The 17,591-nt window shown below is 39.1% G+C and overlaps 1 long non-coding RNA gene across 1 annotated transcript; it reads left to right on the top strand.

The window, feature by feature from the left end:
- Positions 1-1,294: 1,294 nt before the first annotated feature.
- LOC120853564 lies at positions 1,295-17,193 on the top strand. The gene is made up of 3 exons (XR_005718810.1): positions 1,295-1,306; positions 1,815-1,817; positions 17,107-17,193. It is a non-coding gene; the product is annotated as an uncharacterized LOC120853564 (long non-coding RNA).
- The last annotated feature ends 398 nt before the right edge of the window (positions 17,194-17,591 follow it).

Here is a 17,591-nt window from a genome sequence, read left to right as displayed (position 1 = left end):
GATCTGAGGCTAATGCCAGGTAGATGGTGCCAGAATTGAGTTAAATTGTAGGACACTCAGCTGGAGTCACAGAATTGCCTGATATATGGAAAAACCAACACATTTGGAATAAGTGGTGAAATATGGTCTAAGAGTACAGGAGACAAGAGTATTTCTTTTTTCTTGAACAATCATTGATGAACATGATTATAAACTGTTTTAAAATCGTTCTAGCTAACTGCATATTTTGGGCTTCCTGGTGGCACTAGCGGTGAAGAATCTGCCTGTCAATGCAGGAAACGCGGGAGATACAGGTTCGATCCCTGGGTTGGGAAGACCTCTTGGAGAAGGAAATGGCAACCCACTCCAGTATCCTTGCCTATGAAATTCCATGGGCAGACTACCCTGGGAGGCTACAGTCCATGGGGCCGCACAAATCTGGTATTGATATATTCTCTTAATATAGCATAAGAAAAACCCACATTATATGTATTAACCCTGTTTGTATATCCATTGTCTGAAAATTGTCTGTCTTGTATATCCACAAGGAATGTCGCTGTTTCAGGGTACACGTTCGTTTCCCACAATGTGGTACTATGTCATGGGAGTTGAGTCTCTTCCAAATTTCATAAATTGAGTGTGGAAAAGTCAGTAACTGGACTTGGAGTGAGAAGATCTGAGTTCTGTTCCTGGGTCTACAGCACAAGAGCAATATGGTCTGGTCAAATCATTTAGCCACCAGGTGCTACATTATGGTAGTTTAAAATGGCAAAAGCCATGTGGCTTGCAGAGGACATTTTATGATCTGGTAGCTTTTGCAGTCAGGGATTCCAAAGCCAGAGGACAGAGGCTTCAATAATATGTGATGTGGGTGCAAAGCATTATTACATCAGTTCAGGAATGAGTTGTAGGTGTTTTGTGACATAAATTTCCATCCCTAATCTGCTTAGGTGAACATTCAAATATATGTTTGATCAGAGTGCTTCCTCAGTGTTGAAATTACCTGGAAAGGAATGGACCTCTTATTCTCAGGAGGAGATGATGGTCTTCTTAGTATCTTGCATTTGTTGTCATTGTTCCATCCCTAAATTGTGTCCAGCTCTTGGCAACCGCATGGATTGCAGCCCGCCAGGTTCCCCTGTCCTTAACTATCTCCCAGAGTTTGCTTAAGTTCATGTCCATTGAGTCAGTGATGCTATCTAACCATCTCATCCTCTGCTGCCCTCTTCTCCTTTTGCCTTCAATCTTTCCCAGCATCAGGGAAGGATTTTCCAATGAATTGGCTCTTCATATCAGGCGGCCAAAGTTTTGGAGCTTCAGCTTCAGCGTCAACCCTTCCAATGAATATTCAGGGTTGATTTCCTTTAGTATTGACTGGTTTCATCTCCTTACAGTTGCATACATACTAGAACATAGAATATCCGACTCAAGACCTGGTTTGCCACATGGAATGACTATACGTCTAAAATTTCTTATAATTGTTTTATTGTGTTTCATTTCTCAAGCTGAGATATGTCACTTAAATTATGTTACTTGCCTTATTCCTCCTTTGAAACAATTTAACCTCATCAGTCAGGCACTCAGCCGGGCTCCAGCAAACTGGGGATAACTACCACTAAGAGCAAGCCAGCTGCAGGGTGCCAAGAATCATGATCAAATCAGTGCAGTTACATCACAGGCCAAAAGGTGATCCAATTATGAAATAATCCCCTACCCATGAGGGTGAGGGAAATAAGGTCATTGGAAAGCTGAAATAGTTAAAGATCATAGCATTCTTAATTTCTGTATTTGTGAGGTGAAGGGGACAGAATCCCTGTAGGTTTGAAAACATCAAGATGGTTTGAATTCTGAAAGTAGGCTGTACTTCACATCACTAGTGACAAACTGAAAATAATATTATTATCTTTAAAGCATGCCAAAGCAGGAAATGCATAAGGATTCAAACTGAATTTAGTTAACTATCGGGATAGCAGTGTCATAAATTAACTAAGACAGCCTGGGCGAGGTAAACTTTTGAAGGTGAGGTGGATGCTATTTAATGTGACATTAAGTTGTTTAAGGGTAGGAGGAGGCACAGGGTGAATGGGTGTTGACGGTGGGTTTGGGCAGGCTGCCATGGTGGACAAGAGCCAGCCCGGAGGCAGTTGGGGAAAGTACAGAACTACACACTTGGTGGTTTTGTCCACAGGTGTCCCTGATCAGTGGTGACCTCAGAATTTGCATAATGCTTGGTATTAGAATATATTACACTGATATGTATATACTTTTTGTATTTAAATTTTAATAAGGAAATTAATCACAACTATTATAAAAAGACCTAAAGAACTAATATGTCTCTCTCTCTCTCTCTCACACACACACACACACACGCACGCACGCACAATGTTTGATGATTTTAGAGAGAAACTGAGACACAAATATATAAGAATTAAATCAAGCCCATATTCTCTTCCAAGAAAGGGCTTCCCCGCCATAAGCCAGACTGTGTATAATAAGTCGAATGCACTATATGATTTTTATTCAAATACTGGCACAATTCACAAATTGCAAAAACACAGTCAAATAAGCCATTCGGACAATTCGGACGTCTGTTTCGAGATTTGAATCAGTTTGCTCAAAGTTTACACAACGCATTTATTATCTGTTTTCTTAGGAGATGAAGGTTATATAAGAGACGGAGCTCACCAGTCCAGATAAGACCCTTGCAGGGCATATTTGGGTTCTGTAGGGAAGGGTCCCAATATTATTTCAGACTTCAGAGAAGCGCATCACCTAGCAGTCCACAGTCTCCTACACTTGCTCGAATATTTTAATTGCCTGTATCTTAATATGCTAGACCCATGGATACAGAGGCTCTCAAAAAGAAGTTCTCCTTTTGACTCAAGGTGTTCATCAGCCATCTGGAACTGCCTCCCAAGCTTCATCCATTATGCAAATAAGGTTTAGTATTCGACATGTTTCATCTACTGATACGAATGCATTAATGTTGGATGTTCCAGCACAAGCCCCTGAGAAGACATTGCCTTTTCATCCGTCATCGGCTCGGGCTCACACCTCATTACTTTTAATGGCTCTGTGGCACTTAAGGTCACTGAGCTCCTAACTGCTGCCGCCTAGGGTGCTAACGATCAAAGCACCTTTCTTTGTTTAATGAAACAGATCCCCGCTTCATTCTTTTTTTCCTCTTCTTTTATTTTAATTTGTTGTTGTTATTGTGGAATTACCATCACTTGGGAAAAGATAAGGACTGTTTGAAGAAGTAGAGGCAATCTTCAGAAGTTTAGGTAAACAAAACTATTTCTGGGACGAGTTTAAGAAAAAAAAAATCCATTGACCTGTGTGTGTCTCTCTCTTTCTTTCTATTTCTATATGTATATATATATATGCATATACATATATGTATACACTATGTAGGCATATATATACATACATATATATATGTATATGCCTACATATATATATATATATACACACATGTGTATATGACTTTTATTGCATTCTTCAATTATTTCTTTAAATTAATTTTCCTTTTAGCATACTGTAGCATGCTTAAAGCATTCTTGGGTCAAAACTCATTTTCATTCCTGGCTCTTTCACTTTCTAGCTGTGTGAGTTTAAGCAAGTTACTTAATTTCTCTGTGCCTCAGTTGTTTTCATCTGTAAAATGGGAATACTGAGATAAATTATTTCATAAGTTTGTAGTGAGAATTAAATCTATTAATATTAAGTGCTTAGAAACCCCAGCACTTGCTATGTACTAAACAAGAGGTCGTTAGGTCAAACTGCATTGACCACAATGTACAGATTTAGATATAACTTTAAGAACATGATTATGAATAAGTGTTCAAACTAAATTGTTAAAAATTAAATGAGAAAGGCAGCACAACTTAATACTAATAAGCATGAATATTAATAGAATGGCCAATTTTCAAGAAAAATATGTTAAAATTTATACAAAAATAATTTAGAAAGTATCATTAGACTGACAGTTATGAAATAACTGTATACACACACATACACACACACACATATATATATAAAGAACTCCCTAAAGGCACAAGATTTTGCAACATCTCAGGCAATAGCACAGGAAATATCTTCTGAAAAATATAAAAACAGAACATTTCCCAGTATCTTCAATAAGACTCCCAGGCCATGATCATGAGACTCTGCTCCCACACCTGCCTCTCTCTGGAACTAGAAAGTGGGGTCAGAATTGCAATGAAAGACCTTCCCTGGGATTCAAGCCAAAGAAAAGAAAAATCCCCTTTCTACCAACAGAGTGTGATGGAGAGAGGGCAAGCTATGAGTATCCTGGAAGCCTTGAATTCGCTGTTCTTGAAGCAAGCCTATTTTCCCTGTTGTGTGACCCAACGACTTTCCTTTAGCTTAAACTTGTTTAAACGGACATATTGTCACTGCCACCAAAACAGTTCTTTACTAACACCACAAATCAAAACTGTGAAAATAGATACTCTTCAGGGAACAGGGACGATCTGTTAACCTATCTTTACAAATAATTTCAGTGAGTATTTGTACATCAGAAAACATATAAAAAATTAGTGTTGTTTACTTTAGATGGAGGCACTTGAAGTGACTTGTAATTTTGTTTGCTTGCTTATTTGAATTTTCTTTCCTTTCCCTTTGGCCTAAATAAACATAGGGTATTTGTATACTGGAAACACATCATAACTGAAATACAATATTTACTTAGCAAGAGAGAAGTAAGAACTGGGCTGACACATTCGGTATTCTTATCATGAGTTTTGTATCTTGTGAGACATGTTGGGTGAAGAATCAGCCTCTACTGAACTAATTAACCATCTTTTTGGTAAGGCTAGCTGGGCCCTGTGCCTGGTACGTCTCTTTCTCATTGCTAGAGACGAGCTGTGCTAATTTTCTGAAGTTAGAAATTCAAATAATGTCATATATACACTCTGAACCTACCGCTATGCAAACATATTTGTTTTCAGAAAAACTTTCTTTTTAATCAATTTTCTCAACGAGTGGCCTTGGACCACCTGTATCACAATTACCACAGTATTTGTTAAAAATAGGTTACTAGATCCAACATTAGACATTGGTGAATCAGAATATTTATTGTTAGGGTACTGGAATGATTATTTCCAGGCAGCTTAGAAATAAGATAATCATTATATCTTCCACATTTTATAAACCAAAGGTCTAGTGTAACAAAAAGTTACTTTCTTCATAAGGATATACCCTGCACTAAAGTTTATTTAAATTAATGCTCAAGGGTAAACATTATTAATCACTAAAAGCAAACATGTTCATATTCATGTGCTACTGATGTTTCTCAACTGAAATCAAATACCATTTCATATTCAGACTGAGGGAAAAAATTAAAAATTAAAATGTATATTCATAAAGGGAGAACAACCATTTTTATTTTCAAAGAGTCACTTCTTATAGAAAAATATAGTAGTAGTCAAGGAAAGTAATAGAGTAAAACAATGACTTTTCTTCCTTCAAGTAGAAGAATGGAACATATCTAAAAACAGCAGGAGATTGAATTACAGGTGGAACTAAAAGAAAATGGGCCCTGGGATAAAATTCTAGCAAATAAGTGAATTTAATGCTACTGAATTTGAAAACTAACTTTCATTAGAACATATGGTGATTATAATCCATGCCCTTAGTTCGTGTGTTATAAGATCCGTGGTATCAATTTTTCTGAGTCATTTTTATGTCATTCCCCAAAACTGCAGGCTATGTCCTAATGCACAGAGAGGATTGGCAGCACAGCTGTGTCTAAGAGTGGATTCAACGATAAACCATATTGGAAAACAATTTATAAAGTATAATGTATTTTTCAAATATGATACAATATTATTTGTTATTGCATTTTCTTAATAAGCCTAAAGCAGATCTGCACCTTATGATAACACAGTGTTTTCAGCACACTGAAACTAAGATATTTTATTTTGCTTGTTTCTTGTCTGCACTATGTAAGATAATAGTTCTCTGACCAGGGATCAAATCTGTGCCCCCGCAGTGGAAGTGTGGAGTCTTAACCACAGGACCACCATGCATTCATGCTCAGCTTGCATCAGCCAAGTCCGACTCTGCACAACACTATGGACTGTACCCACCAGGCTCCTCAGTCCATACGATTCTCCAGGCAAGAATATGTACTGGAGTGCCATTTCCTTCTCCAGGCCGTCTTTCAGACCCAGAGGTCGAACCCATGACCCCTACATCTCCTGCATTACAAGCAGATTCTTTACCGCTGAGCCAGGTGGCTCAGTGGACAATCAGAGAAGTCCAACTAAGAACTTATAAAATATGTATCATTAAGATTTACTATAGGAAATGTTTGAAAGTGAGTGAGGCCCTGCGGGGCTCCCAGGCACAAATGCCTTTCTGTCTCCTGTTTCTCCCTGGCAAGACTCCAGCCATTATGACCTTCCCTGAGTTCCAAAGAGCGGTTTCCAGAGTTGCTAATCAAGAGAGAAGCAGCCAAGATATCAGGCAAGATCAAAGGGATCAGAGAAGTTCCCCAAGGTTGCGCTGTGCTTAGTTGCTCAGTCTACTCTTTGCAACTTCACAGACTATAGCTGACCAGGCTCCAGGCAAGAATAGTAGAGTGGGTTGTCATGCCTTCCACCAGGGAATCTTCCCAACCCAGGGATCGCACCCAGGTGTCCTGCACTGAAGACAGATGCCTTGCCATCTGATCCACAGGGAGGCCCCACCAAGATTCAGTCATTCAGTCATGTCCAACTCTTTGCAACCTAGTGGACTGCAGCATGCCAGGCCTCCCTGTCCATCACCAAATACCAGAACTTGCTCAAACTCATGTCCATCGAGTCAGAGATGCCATTGAACCATCTAATCCTCTGTCATGCCCTTCTCCTCCTACCTTCAATCTTTCCCAGCATCAGGGTCTTTTCCAATGAGACAGTTCTTCGCATCAGGTGGCCAAAGTATTGGAGTTTCAGCATCAGCATCAGTCCTTCCAATGAATATTCAGGACTGATTTCCTTCAGGATGGACTGATTGGATCTCCTTGCAGTCCAAGGAACTCTCAAGAGTCTTCTCCAACACCACAGTTCAAAAGCATCAATTCTTCAGTGCTCAGCATTCATTAATGTCCAATGCTTACATCAACTTTCTTTAAGGTCCAGCAATCACATCCATACATGACCACTGGAAAAACAATAGCTTTGACTAAATGGACCTTTGTCGGCAAAGTAATGTCTCTGCTTTTTAATATGCTGTCTAGGTTTGTCATAACTTTCCTTCCAAGGGCAAGTATTTTTTTTAATTTCATGGCTGCAGTCACCTTCTGCAGTGATTTTGGAACCCAGGAAAATAAAGCCTGCCACTGTTTCCATTGTTTCCCCATCTATTTTCCATGAAGTGATGGGACCAGATGCCATGATCTTCGTTTTCTGAATGTTGAGATTTAAGCTGACATTTTCACTCTCCTCTTTCACTTTCATCAAGAGGTTATTTAGTTCTTCTTCACTTTCTGCCATAAGGGTGGTTTCATCTACATATATGAAGTTATTGATGTTTCTCCCAACAATCTTGATTCCAACTTGTGCTTCATCCAGCTCAGTGTTTCTCATGATGTACTTTGCATATGACTTAAATAAGCAGGGCGACAATGACATTCTTCTTTTCCTACTTGGAACCAGTCTGTTATTCCCTGTCCAGTTCTAACTGTGGCTTCCTGACCTGCATACAAGTTTCACAAGAGGCAGGTCAGGTGGTCTGGTATTCCCACGTCTTTCAGAATTTTCCACAGTTTATTCTGATCTACATAGTCAAAGGCTTTGGCATAGTCAATAAATCAGAAATATATGTTTTTCTGAAACTCTCTTGTTTTTTTGATGATCCAATGGATGTTGGCAATTTGATCTCTGGTTCCTCTGCCTTTTCTAAAACCAGCTTGAAAATCTGGAAGTTCACATTTCACATATCGCTGAAGCCTGGGCTTGGAGAATTTTGAGCATTATTTTGCTAGTGTTTGAAATGAGTGCAATTGTGTGGTAGTTTGAGCATTCTTTGGCATTGCCTTTCCTTGGGATTGGAATGAAAACTAACCTGTTCCAGTTCCGTGGCCACTGTTGAGTTTTCCAAATTTGCTGGCATATTGAGTGCAGCTCTTTCACAGCATCATCTTTTAAGATTTGCAATAGCTCAACTGGAATTTCATCACCTCCACTAGCTTTGTTTGTAGTGATGGTTCCTAAGGCCCACTTGACTTCACATTCCAGGATGTCTGGCTCTAGGTGAGTGATCACCCCATCATGATTATCCGGGTCATGAAGATCTTTTTTGTACGGTTCTGTTTATTCTTGCCACCTGTTCTTAATATCTCCTGCTTCTCCATATCATTTCTGTCCTTTATTGAACACATCTTTGCATGAAATGTTCCCTTGTCATCTCTAATTTTCTTGAAGAGATCTCTAGTCTTTCCCATTCTGTTGTTTTCCTCTAACTTTGCACTGATCACTGAGGAAGGCTTTCTTATCTCTCCTTGTTATTCTTTGGAACTCTGTATGATCTGAGCCACAGTCAGCTCCCGGTCTTGTTTTTGTTGACTGTTTAGAGATTCTCCATCTTTGGCTGCAAAGAATATAATCAGTCTGATTTTGGTGTTGACCATCTGGTGAGGTCCATGTGTAGAGTCTTCTCTTGTGTTGTTGGAAAAAGGTGTTTGCTATGACCAGTGCATTCTTTTGACAAGACTCTATTAGCCTTTGCCCTGCTTCATTCTGTACTCCAAGGCCAAATTTTCCTATTACTCCAGGTATTTCTTGACTTCCTACTTTTGCATTCCAGTCCCCTATAATGAAAAGGACATCTTTTTGGGGTATTAGTTCTAAAAGGTCTTGTGGTTCTTCATAGGACCATTCAACTTCAGCTTCTTCAGCATTACTGGTCAGGGCACAGACTTGGATTACAGTGATATTGAATGGTTTGCCTTGGAAACGAATAGAGATCATTCTGTCGTTATTAAGATTGCATCCAAGTACTGCATTTTGGACTCTTCTGTTGACTATGATGGTTACTCCATTTCTTCTAAGGGATTCTTGTACCTAGTAGTAGATATAATGGTCATCTGAGTTAAATTCACCCATTCCAGTCCATTTTAGTTCGCTGATTCCTAGACTGTCAACATTCACTCCCGTTTGACCACTTCCAATTTGGCTTGATACACGGACCTAACATTCCAGGTTCCTATGCATTATTGCTTTTTACAGCATTGGACGTTGCTTCTATCACTAGTCACATCCATAACTGGGTGTTGTTTTGCTTTGGCTCCATCCCTTCATTCTTTCTGGATTTACTTCTCCACTGATCTCCAGTATCATATTGTGGACCTACCAACCTTGGGAGTTCATCTTTCAGTGTCTTATCTCTTTGCCTTTTCATACTGTTCATGGGGTTCTCAAGGTAAGAATACTGAAGTGGTTTGCCATTCCCTTCTCCAGTGGACCACATTTTGTCAGAACTCTCCACCATGACTCATCCATCTCGTGGCTGCACAGCGCTGGAGCGGTGAGTGGCTGAGAGGAGATACCTCATGTCCAAGGTCAGGAGCAGCGGCTGTGCTTTGCTGGAGCAACGTGAAGAGATACCCAACATGCAAGGTAAGAGAAACCCCAGTAAGACAGTAGGCCCTGAAAGAAGGCATCAGAGGACAGACAGACTAAAACCACAATCACAGAAAACTAGCCAATTTGATCACATGGACCACAACCTTGTCTAACTCAATGAAACTAAGCCATGCCATGTAGGGCCACCCAAGACAGATGGGTCATAGTGGAGAACTGATTTCTCTACCTCTTCAAAACCCACTTGAACATCTGAGAGTTCTCAGTTCACATATTGCTGAAGCCCAGCTTAAAGGGTTTTCAAAATGACCTTGCTAGCATGTGAAATTTGTGCTACTTGTTAGCTGCAAATTGGAACTTACCAAGAGCTTTGACAATGACTGAACAACAAAGGCATTTGCCATCTGCCTCTATGGAAATTGAACTCCATGCTGCCATAGCTGTTAATGTTCAACAACGCCTCAGGGAGTTCAGGGTGGAGTGAGGCACTCCAGTTCAGTCACTCATTCATGTCCAACTCTTTGCAACTCCATGGACTGCAGCACGCCAGGCCTCCCTGTCCATCACAACTCCTGGAGTTTACTCAAAATCATTTCCATTGAGTCAGTGATGCCATCCAACCATCGCATCCTCTGTCATCCCCTTCTCCTCTCATCTTCAATCATTCCCAACATTAGGGTCTTTCAAATCAGTCAGCTCTTCACATCAGGTAGCCAAAGTATTGGAATTTCAGCTTAACCATCTGTCCCTGCAATGAATATTCAGGACTGATTTCCTTTAGGATGGACTGGTTGGATCTCCTTACAGTCCAAGGGACTCACAAGAGTCTTCTTCAACACCACAGTTCAAAATCATCAATTCTTCGACACTCAGTTTTCTTCACAGTCCAACTCTCACATCCATACATGACTACTGGAAAAACCATTGCTTTGACTAGACGGACCTTTGTTGGCAAAGTAATATCTCTGCTTCTTAATAAGCTGTCCTGGTTGGCCATAACTTTTCTTCCAAGGAGCAAGCATCTTTTAATTTCATGGCTGCAATAACCATCTTCAGTGATTTTGGGGCCCCCAAAATAAAGTCTGACACTGTTCCACTGTTTCCCCATCTATTTGCCATGAAATGATGGGACCAGATGCCATGATCTTAATTTTCTGAATGTTGAGCTTTAAGCCAACTTTTTCACTCTCTTCTTTCACTTTCATCAAGAGGCTCTTTAGTTCTTCACTTTCTGCCATAAGGGTGGTTTCATCTGCATATCTGAAGTTATTGATATTTCTCCCGGCAATCTTGATTCCAGCTTGTGCTTCATCCAGTCCAGCGTTTCTCATGATGTACTCTTCATATAAGTTAAATAAGCATGGTGACTATATACAGCCTTTATATACTCCTTTCCCAATTTGGAACCAGTCTGTTGTTTCATGTCCAGTTCTAACTGTTGTTTCTGATCTGCATACAGATTTCTCAAGAGGCAGGTCAGGTGGTCTGGTATTCCCATCTCTCTCAGAATTTTCCACAGTTTATTGTGATCCACACAGTCAAAGGCTTTGGCATAGTTGATAAAAACAGGTCTTTAGAGAGCTGGATATTTTTAGGAACAGATTTTATTATCTCAATTCTTGCATCTCCTCATATCTAGAGAAGCACTAAGTCCCTTCGTGGTGACATCAGACCCTCATGACTATCAAAAAACCTTTTTGCAAAATGAGTGCTTCATGGTATTGGACTCCCCCTTCACCAGAACCTTATATATTGACCTTCCCCCCAACCCCAGGCACTTTGGAGCAGTCTCTCAGAGCTGTGTGAGATGCTGCCTCTTGGGCTGCAGTCCTCATTTTGCCCCCCAAAAAACTTAACTTGCAACACTCAACATGTACCTCTTTTTTAGTCAATGACCATACTAAATATTCTTTGGCATTGTCCTTCTTTAAGATTGGAATGAAAACTGACCTTTCCAAGTCCTGTGGCCACTGCTGAGTTTTTCAAATTTGCTGACATATTGAGTGAAACACTTTAACAGCATCATCTTTTAGGATTTGAAATAGCTCAACTTGAATTCCATTACCTCCACTAGTTGTGTTCCTAGGAATGCTTCCTAAGGCCTAGTTGATTTCACACTCCAGGATGTCTGGCTCTAGATGGGTAACCACACCATCGTGGTTATCTACATCATTAAAACATTTTTTGAATAGCTCTTTTGTATATTCTTGCCACCTCTTCTTTATCTATTCTGCTTCTGTTAGGTCCATGCCATTTCTGTCCTTTATTTTGTCCATTCTTGCATCATATGCTTCCTTGATACCTTTACTTTTCTTGAATAGATATCTAGTATTTCCCATTCTATTGTTTGCCTCTATCTTTGCTTTTTTTTTTTTTTTAAATTGTTCATTTAAGAAAGCCTTCTTATTTCTCCTTGCTATTCTCTGGAATTTGAATTCAGTTGGTTATATCTTTCCCTTTCTCTTTTGCCTTTGGCTTTTCACATACAGCACTTAGTCATTTAGTTAGTAAACAATGGTGAGTTCTTGCTGTGGACCAAGCTATATTAATATTTCGAGAGGAGGTTTAGTGGGAAGGCAAAGTAATAGATCAATATATTGTAATGAATGTATGCTTTGATAGTGACAAGAGCAGAAAACTCCGAGCCTATGTATGAGGGGTGCAGACCTCAGATTTCCAAGGTGAAGCAAAATTGTTCATAAATGGAAGTACTGATTATCAAGCTGTTTAAGATGAGAAGTAGTTTACCAGAGATATGATGCCAGGTGACTAGAGTTTATGAATCAAGGATTATGGGATGTGGTGTGGTTGGAATGTAGGGTTTGAATAAGGCAGTGTTGAGAGATAAACCTGAAGGTTGACGTGGTATTTCTGTCCTCAGGAAGTTGGAAGACCTTTGAGATCTTTTAAACTGGAGAACTAGATGAGTTAGTGCAGGAGTTGTATCAAAGGCAGATAGTAAATACTTTAGACTCCTTGGACCATTTGCTTGACTATGTAGCATAAAGGCTACATAGATAAGAGGTCAACACAGATGATCATAGCTGTGTTGCCATAAAATCTTACTTACCAAAACAAGTAACTGGCTGGATTTGCCCCATTGGCTGATGCTCACCAACCACCCATTTTGAAGTCCACAATGGCTGAAGAATTAAAAATGAATTTAAGAGCAACAAGGATGGAGGCAGAGAGGATATATAGAATATTATTGCAACACTGCCAGTAAAAGAGTCATAATTAAGAGAATAGCAGTACATGGAGGAATTAGAAGAAAGTGCATACAGGAAACCTTAGAAATTTAAAGATGTAGCAGTCAGTAATGTGAAGGATGTGTAATGAAATGATAAATGCAGGTCAAGGACGACTTGCCACTGGGAAGGTGATAGGTGCTTAGAACACATAAGAGCTGGAGTAGGGTTGGTGTTGAGTGGAAAAGAAATCATTTCTGTCATATACAACATGAGATCTAAGAATTGCGATATCCAAATCGAGAGCTGTAATGTCTGTTAGGCCAGAAACCAAGGACAGAGATCTTGGGAACAGACATCATTATTGGTCTGGCTCCAGAATGCTCTTATCTAGAAACATATTGAGACAAAGGAATGCCTGATGCAAATAAAAAAAAATTAAAGAAACCACACCACCATCAAATGGTGAAGCCCATATTGGGTGGCACGCCAATGTGAAGGAGGTATTAAGGAGGTTTCCACAAGAAAATAACTGGAACGTTGAATGACATAGTGTAAAAATACTTCTGCATTATTGTGGAATAGAGTACTTGCGGACAGTTTTCTTTTCTTGTAAATTTTACAATACTAAGATGAGAAACCTGACACTGTGCACTAGGAATGTTAAAATGTAATTATTTCCCATGGATTCAATTTGAAAATGCCAGCCTGGTGGCTCTGTAGTTAATGAAAGCTGTGCAGCTATTTCACTTACAGACAGCTTTAGATATTGAGGTAAAAGATTCCAAGCCCATGAGGAGAATAAAGGATGTTCTCTTGCTGATAATGACAATGTCTATTAAAATTGGACATTAATAAAATCAATATTGATTATGTTATTGGATATACTCTTCCTTTTTTCTCTACATGACCAAAAAAAAAAAAAAAGCACCACACACATAACTTTCCTACATAGATCTTCTGTATGCTAGAATTGCATGATAACATGTTTAGTGACTGCATGGATTTGGGACATAACAGAGCGCAAATAAAAGGCCCGTTGAAACACAATTACCTTAAGCAAATACCAAAAATATGAGTGTTCAATTTATTCCTGTAAAAGTATGCTGTGAAAACGTTTCACCATACAAGTTTAGAATTTATTTTACATAAGCAAAGTAATAACAATTTCCAGGATCATTTCCCCATGATCGCATTTAAAATCACAATTGTGTTGCCATTTTATTAAAAGTGTGAATGTCATGATCCTAAAGCTTTTTCATCTGACTGTCGTGATTCTTAACGTTATGTGACCCTTGAAGATGTACTTGTTCACAACCTTCGGCAAATATTTTATTTCCTACTTAGTAACTATTCATACATTTACAGGAAGTGTATATAAATATCCAAGCCGAAATGTAAAGGGTCAAGGGAAATGCTTCAGGGTTTATTATAGCAGAGAACAATACACTATATATCTACCCTCCATGATCATGATCTCATATTCTGAAAAGGTGGTATTTATTTTTCACCACACAGAATACAGTCAACTGACTACTACTCTGTGTAGAGTGTAAAGTGACATGAAATGAAAATATTTGTGTAAATAGAAGTCAGGAATTTGATTGTCAAATGCACTATTATTTTATTCTGGAAATTAAGAAAATAATAGAAGTGAATAATGAATATTGATGCGTTTATCAGGGGATCTAATACGATGCTTATTCCCTGGGAATGGAGTCACTGAGATGAATTTTATACAGGTGTTATAAAGGCTTGTGAAATCAACGAGGGCATTGCAGATGGGAGATTAGCATGTCTTGGTGAACATTTTATGATTCTGTTAAGTGCAAAGTCAATGAACAGTACCAGAAGAAAGAACCTATCTATAAATCACAGACAATTTGCAATGAATCATAGAAATATTTTACATGATAAATGCAGCTAAAATGTGCCATCAGGGATTTAATTACAGCAAAGGTTCATGATTATGGATCTTTGCTTTCTCCCCTAAGCATGCTTTTCTGTGATCTACAAGACTTTATCGTTTCGGAGTGTATCATTCACTGAATGCTGTCCCTCCTGTCATGGATTTCTTTTGCGAATATACAGCTTGGATGGATCAGTCTTCAAGAAATATTTGCAAGTCACATGTAATAATGTGGTACCTCCTCATAAACCCATATTAAGAAGGACAAATTTTGTGCCACATTTCTCTATTTATATTTTCCCCAGTTTAGTAATCCAATTTTCAACCCTCCTCTAAACCATTCAAGAAAAATATAACTTAGCTGAGCATTAACAGCTTCAAATTAGTCAGATATTCAAGTAAAAAGCTGACCTTTGTTCAAAGATTGAAGATTGGCCTTCACAATGTTGTCCCAGGTTAGCTAACTAAAACTTGAAAAACTGATGTGCTCAAGATATGGCCCCTTTAAGACGTTTATGCAAATGACTTTTCTCAATTGATCTGCTTCAAATTATCTCCTTCTTAATTCTTTCCATACTTAAATTTGACAACATTCCTCATTTGGTAAAATATTTCTGAGAGTACTGAATATGAATTCAGAATGGGAAACAAAAATCTTAAAGTTGAAATAAGTCTTTCAATGTCATTAACTATCTTCAACAACATGAAATGAATCAAGTTTGCTGCCAAACACTAACTGGTGTCTGTACTTTTCTTTGTCTCTTAAATATAATTCATCTGGCTATTATTTGTAGAATTGCATTTTGAAATAAGGCATAGAAAATTGCAGTCTTTTAAATTTTCTGCATTTGCTACATAATATCAGAGCTAATCTAACTTTATTCATCCTACTGAAATTGAACTGGGTTTTATATTAGTGCTTAAAATGAATTCCAACTTGGAAAATCAATAGGAAACTTGTAAATACTTTTTCTTACCCCAAGTTCTAGATAGCTTTGGAATTCACAATGCATGCATAGGTTGTTTAATACCATTCAAATTTTCTAAAGAGTAATTTAATTTCATCTGAACTAAAGGCAAACTGTGTACAAAAGAATTCAGAGATAATCCATGTTCCTCGAAAGAACAATATGTGACCAAGAAGTTTGGGTTAAAAGAGAAAAGAAAGCAAATGTTAAAAATAGATAAAAATAGAGATTTGAGTTGTTTAGTGATATTCACCTGTGCAAACTTGTGCTAAAATCCTTTCTGGTGTTTCTCAACCCTTGGAGCATTCATCATCCAAATCTAGATTATTTACCCAAATCGTGGAAAATACTGGCTAACACATAACTAGGTACATTTTCTGCCCAGAAATTTCCAAGCAGTGATGGTTTCTATGATTCCAAAGGCTGAAAAAAAAAAAAAAAAAAAACACCATGTAGGGGTGTAATGGAAATAAGCATAAAACACGTAAGTATATATACATGTGCATATAGGTACATGAAGCTAGATATACACTTTATATTATGCATGTATATACATACAATGAGAGAGAGAGAGTGCTATAGCAGTACTTGTTTCAGATTCCAAATTTATATGTGCCTATTTTCATCTCAAATTTCCTGATGTTTCCCAAGTAATCACTAATTTGAGCATAAATCTGACAATTTACAAATCTAAATACACAATGGTCATCTAAATATGTCCATGACATTTCAAAAATTACCTTTATTTTTCACATGCACAATTACAACCAATTGAAAATATTTTAAATAGGATTTAAAGATATACAACAAATAAAACACAAGAGATTTCAGTTCAGTTCAGTTCAGTCGCTCAGCCATGTCCGACTCTTTGCAACCCCATGAATCGCAGCACACCAGGCCTCCCTGTCCATCACCATCTCCCAGAGTTAACTCAGACTCACGTCCATCGAGTCAGTGATGCCATCCAGCCATCTCATCCTCAGTCATCCCCTTCTCCTCCTGCCCTCAATCCCTCCCAGCATCAGAGTCTTTTCCAATGAGTCAACTCTTCACATGAAGTGGCCAAAGTACTGGAGCTTCAGCTTTAGCATCATTCCTTCCAAAGAAATTCCAGGGCTGATCTCCTTCAGAATGGACTGGTTGGATCTCTTTGCAGTCCAAGGGACTCTCAAGAGTCTTCTCCAACACCACAGTTCAAAAGCATCAATTCTTCGGCACTCAGCTTTCTTCACAGTCCAACTCTCACATCCATACATGACCACAGGAAAAACCATAGCCTTGACTAGACAGACCTTCGTCAGCAAAGGAACTGGAAAGTTTCAATTACAGTGATGCGAAGGCTCAGGAATATATCCCACTACTTTTGAATAATACAATCATGAATGTTTTATTTTTTTAGTATGTGTGTGTTTATTTGGCTGCACCATGCCTTAGCTGCAGCAAGCAGGAACTTCAGTTTTCGTTGGGGTAAGTGGGGTCTAGTTCCCAGACAGGGGATTGAACCTGGCCCCCTGCATTGGGAGCAAGGAATCTTAGCCACTAGACCACCAGGGAAGTCCCTAATCATGAATGCTTTAAAGCCATTCCATGTGACTACATATGCAATGTCCCGCCCGTCTTGGGTGGCCCCACACGGCATGGCTTAGTTTCATTGAGTTAGACAAGGCTGTGGTCCATGTGATTAGACTGACTAGTTCTCTGTGATTATGGTGTCAGTGTGTCTGCCCTTTGACGCCCTCTCGCAATACCTACCATCTTACTTGGGTTTCTTGCAAAGCACAGACACTGCCAGACACTGCTCCTTACCTTGGACAAGGGGTATCTCCTAACTGCCGCCCCTCTTGACCTTGAACATGGAGTAGCTCCTCTCAGCCCTCCTGCACCCACGCAGCCACCACCCCTTGGACGTGGGGTAGCTCCTCCCGGCCGCCGCCCCTGACCTCGGGCGTCGGGTAGC

The sequence above is a fragment of the Oryx dammah genome, unplaced genomic scaffold, assembly GCF_014754425.2.
Source record: "Oryx dammah isolate SB20612 unplaced genomic scaffold, SCBI_Odam_1.1 HiC_scaffold_26, whole genome shotgun sequence".
NCBI classification, from domain to species: Eukaryota; Metazoa; Chordata; class Mammalia; order Artiodactyla; family Bovidae; genus Oryx; species Oryx dammah.
This window is presented reverse-complemented; position numbering and strand designations above follow the sequence as displayed.